This window comes from Stomoxys calcitrans, chromosome 5 (genome assembly GCF_963082655.1).
Source record: "Stomoxys calcitrans chromosome 5, idStoCalc2.1, whole genome shotgun sequence".
NCBI lineage: Eukaryota > Metazoa > Arthropoda > Insecta > Diptera > Muscidae > Stomoxys > Stomoxys calcitrans.
Genome location: NC_081556.1, coordinates 105,667,792 through 105,673,477, shown reverse-complemented (window position 1 = coordinate 105,673,477; position 5,686 = coordinate 105,667,792).

Genomic DNA, 5,686 nt, shown 5'->3' with positions numbered 1-5,686 from the left:
TGTGAATTTATTTTTGAAAGGGGAGTTTGAAAGTTAGTTCACCAAAGTGGCAATTGGTGCACTCTCTGAAGCCGACGCTATCGGCCTTCTTCTGATTGATAAACGTCCGGCACTAAGAGGTTATGAAGTGGGGTGGTCGGTCGACGATGAGAATTATGGGGAGTTAGTATGATCCCAAAGAAATTACGGCTTGCCCGGATACGTCGCTCAGGAGATTAGGAGATCAGAAGATGCGATGAAAATCTCTGGCGAATTGTTGTACCCGATCGTGAGGGTACATTCACCATGCAAAACGTAGAGCCTTAAATCTGCTCTTCCAAAACTATGCCCCGCTGTTCGTTACCAAGAGGAGAATGCCATGGAGTGTAGGCTGATGTTGGTCAGCTTTGTCTTCTGGATCGCTGCCACCAATATGCTCCTCCGACTCAGAAAAAATTCTATCCCGTCGATCTTGGGTCAGAAACCGTTGCAATGCAATTGCCAGAATGATACACTTCCCGGCACTCGCCCAGCAATTTTGGGGCCCTGCACGGGATAGCTATGAGCACCACACAGGCTGGAACATAGAGGTCCGATCTGTGGACCTCTATGTGGTGTTCATTGCTGTCACGAGAAGCTTAGCTGCGAGCTACCGTGCGCGTCAACGGGTTGCAGATAGTGGAATGCTCCATACGGAGTAGCTGCAACGGCAGTCGCGGACAATCAACGGTATCGAGCGGAGAGTCTCAGTGAGAGATCTGGCGGCACTGAGTGCCTATGATGTCCGATATGACAAGGCGAGTTATTGGCGCCTTTAAATAACCAATGGCGACACTGATACCGCGGGTTTGCTCACCTACAGGAGCTTGACTAGGATCGCCACCTCTACACGATAATGTGGGTACAACAACAATATTGGGCCTGGGGTGCTGCTGTTGAGTATATTGCCGCACGAAAGAAGTCGTAGGGGTCACATAGTCCGCCGACGAGGACGCTGAAGGCGACGAAAACGACGCTTGTGAACCACAGTTGTCTATGTTTGCACAACACGTTGCAACAGATTCAATGCTACTATACTCCCGTAGTGACGTAAGGCAAGATTGAAAATGCATCCACCCTATGCACCAATTACAAAGGGTGGGTGGACCCTCCCCCTTACCTTAATTTTCAGAAACGCCAGATCTCGGAGATGGGTGGTACGATTTAAGCGAAATATTGTGTGCTCTCATATAGTACCCCAAAAATAAAAATTTGGAACCCAAATTTCGGATGGGGTACCTAGGGGGGTCGCCCCACCCTAAAAACTACCAAACATATATTTAGATCAATCACGACAATATGGGACTCAAATGAAAGGTATTTAGAATAAGAAAACGTATCTGATATCCAATTGTCGGACCAAGTGTTAGGGGGACCACCCCAACCCCCAAAACACCGCTAAGTTGGACATATTTACCGACCATGACAATAAGGGGCTCAAATAAAAGGTATTAGCGAGTAGAATTCGAATCTAATATCCAAATGTTTGACCAAGTTTCTGGGGGTCCGCCCCTTCCCCAAAAAAACACCCCCCAAACATCACTTATTTACTGGTCATGGGAATATGGGGCTTAAACAAAAGGTGTTTGAGTGTAGAATACGAATCTGATATCCAAATATGGGACTAAGTGTTTGGGGGGTTGCCTCTCACCAAAAACACCCCCCAAAGGGGACAAATTTACGACCATAGCAATATGGGGCTCAAATGAAAGGTCTTTGGGAGTAAAGCACGAATCTGATATCACTATTCGGGAAAAGTGCCTATGGGGCTACCCCACCCCCACAACACCCAAATAGTAAGTATTTTCTGAGTATTGCAATATGAGGCTCAAATAAGAGGGTTTTTATAGTGGAAGAGGAATACGATATATATTTTCAAGGCCAACTCACTGATGGGCAGCCCATCCCCCAAAACATCCCCAAGAATATCATGTTTGCCGACTATGGAAATATGGGGCTCAAATTAAAGGTATTTGGGAATATACCACGTATCTGATATCAACATTAGGAACCAACTGTCTAGGGGATGCCCCACCACCATAACATCCCGTATTTGCTCACCAAGACAATTTGGGTCTTACAGAGAAAGGAACAAAATATTTAGGACCAATACCCCAAACCGGACATATTTGCTGACTTTTCCAATAAGGAGTTTAAATGAAGGCCGAATCTTATATACCCTCCATCATGGATCGCATTTGTCGAGTTCTTTTCCAGGTAACTCTTCTTAGGCAAAAAACGGTATAAGAAAAGATTTGCTCTGCTATAGAGCGATATCAAGATATGGTCCGGTTTGGACCACAATTAAATTATATGTTGGAGACCTGTGTAAAATGTCAGCCAATTCTAATAAGAATTGCGCCCTTTGGGCGCTCAGGAAGTAAAATAGAGAGATCGATTTATATGGGAGCGGTATCGGGCTACGGATCGATTCAGACCATAATAAACATGTATGTTGATGGTCATGAGAGGATCCGTCGTACAAAATTTCATTCAAATCGGATAAGAATTGCGCTCTCTAGAGGTTCAAAAAGTCAAGACCCAAGATCGGTTTATATGGCAGCTATATCAGGTTATAGACCGATTTGAACCATACTTGGCACAGTTGTTGGATATCATAACAAAACACGTGGTGCAAAATTTCATTCCAATCGGATAAGAATTGAGCACTCTAGAGTCTCAAGAAGTCAAGACCCAAGATCGGTTTATATGGCAGCTATATCAAAACATGGACCGATATGGCCCATTTACAATACCAACCGACCTACACTAATAAGAAATATTTGTGCAAATTTTCAAGCGGCTAGCTTTACTCCTTCGGAAGATAGCGTGCTTTCGACAGACAGACAGACGGACGGACATGGCAAGATCGACATAAAATGTCGCGACGATCAAGAATATATACTTTATGGAGTCTTAGACGAATATTTCGAGAAGTTACAAACAGAATGACGAAATAAGTATACCCCCTATCCTATGGTGGAGGGTATAAAAATAAATAAAGTTAAGTTTTTTTGTATATGTTGTTTCTGTATATTTCTTAAATTAGAAAACAAAAACAAAAATACAAGTTTGCTTTTGCTTTTTTGTCTTAACGGTACTTTTGTCTCATAAGAAGAAATTATGACAACCAAAAAGTCTGCGTTCACTTTGTTTACTTCCAAAGTACTGTTACTTTTTATGATGCTTGTTCTTATTTTTGATCAGTTTCAGTTCATTATCATAACAAGTGATAGTTACACGTGGTTTTTTTTTTTAATTAATAAATTTGGAAACATGGAAACTAAAGGAAAAGAAATATGCATATGTGAAAGAAAAAATAGTTATTAAATTGTGGAAAGAAGGACAAAGCTTTAGAAATATTGGTGGAACAGTTGGAAGAACGTATTCTTTTGTCCAGCGCGTAATTAATAATTACAAAGACACCGGCATTATAACTTCAAAGCCTCGGCATGGGCGTCGAAAAAAAATTATCCGTTAGAGAAGAACGCAAAGTGATTAATATGGCAAAGCAACAACCCTCGTATAACATCACCCAAAATTGTTGAAAATATTAAAACAATGTTTAAAAAAAGCATCTGTGCCGAAACTGTCAGAAAAACAAAATTTAGTTGGGATGGTGAAGCACGGATGTGGTGAACTTATGGTGTGGGGGCGTATGGCTACTAGTGGAGTGGGTCAATTAGAATTTATTGAGTGCAAAATGGATAAATGGGGTTATCTCAATATTTTGAAAAAAAAAACTTGAAACCAAGTGCTGCTAAACTAGGGTTAGCAACGACATTTTGGTTCCAACAAGATAACGATCCAAAGCATACATCGGAGGTTGTTAGGCTTTGGCTTCTATATAACACTCCAAAGCAGCTTAAAACACCACCCCAATCACCGGATCTCAACCCCATTGAACATCTTTGGGATCTATTGGAGAAAAAAAATTCGTCAGCACGTTATAACCAGCAAGGAGATGTTACAAGGCCAGTGCCGGGAAGTGTATCGTTCTTGCAGTTAAACTGCAACGGACTGCGTGGCAAGATCGATGAGATCGTAGACTTTATGAGTCGGAAGAGCATATTGGTCGCAGCGATCCCGTTGTCACGCTTACAATGTGCTACGTAAGGATCGCTCAAGGAATGGAGGTGGGGGATTGGCCTTCGTTATACACCATTCCGTGCAGTATAGACCTATCTCGCCTGCGCTTGACGCTAGTGACCCCTACATGGAATTATGGGGGTAGCAGTCAGGTCTGGTACTGCCGAGATAGAGATATACAACGTGTATATACCGCCGATTGGTAGCTGTGTCCCGATTAATGGCCAGGCTTACAACCCCGACATAAGTGGGTTGCTATCTGGCCATAATCGTCTGGTTCTGGGGGATTTTAATGCGCATCACACGTCATGGCATTCTCCCCTAGGTAACGACCAGCGTGGCAGAGCAGATAGGATTACGAGAAGGTGCAGCAGCTCGCCAGACATCTCAATTGCATCCCCTGATCTCCTGAGTGACGTATCCTGGCAAACCGTCATCTCTTTGGGGTCAGACCACCTCCCCATAATTCTCACCATCGACCGACCACCCGACTTCATAACCTCTGAGCGCCGGACGTTTATCAATTATAAGAAGGCCGATTGGACTGGCTTCAGAGAGTATACCAATCGCCGCTTCAGTGAACTGCCACCCGCCTCTGATGTGCTTGTGGCCGAGAGGAAATTCCGAGACATCATTAACGCAGCAGCCGCTCGCTTTATACCAGCCGGTCGAATACCCCAAGTGCGACCCAATTTCCCGGCGCAAGCAGTGGTACTCGCAGACGAGCGTGATGAGATTCGTGCTATGGACCCCGCTTACCCCAGAATCAGCGAGCTGAATCTTGAAATAAACAGGTAGTCAACGAACATAAGCGGAATTTGTGGCTGGAACACTTGGAGCAATGTAACTTAGGCACCGGTGTAGGCAAACTGTGGGCCACTGTTAAGTCACTCTCGAACCCCGGTAGACGGGACGACAGGACCTCAGTCACTTTTGGCGAGATAACCGTGACTGATCCGAAGAGATGCGCCAGGTTGTTCAACCGTCAATTTATTGTGCATCCCGAGAGAGACAGGGCAAGGAGGAGAGCCATTCGCCGTATTCGTGGTCTCCGAGCCGATGAACAGCCATCACAATTTACCGTGGACGAAGTTACGAATGTCATCCGTGGCGCCAAATCCTCCAAGGCGTTGGGCCCCGACGGAATCTCTACATTGATGCTGAAGAATCTGGATTCACCTGGAGTTGAGTACCTTACCACTGTCCTCAACCTGTCATTGAACACTCTTATCGTTCCCGATGTCCCGACGGCATAGAGATCGTATCATATGCGGACGATTGTACGATCATGGCATCAGGCCCCCTACCCATTGATGACATCTGCGATAGGTTGAACGTCTACCTCAACGAGCTTGCCTCATATTTCGCTGCAAGAAATCTGAAGATAACCGCCACCAAATCTTCAGCCACATTGTTCACTACAAATACACGTGAGGTGAATATTGAGCTGACTGTGATGGTCAATGGAGAAATGATTCCGACCATCAAGTGTCCCAAAATACTTGGCGTCACATTTGACAGCTCTTACGTATTCTCTCCACATGCCACAGCAATCTGCAATAAAGTCAAAAGTAGAAAC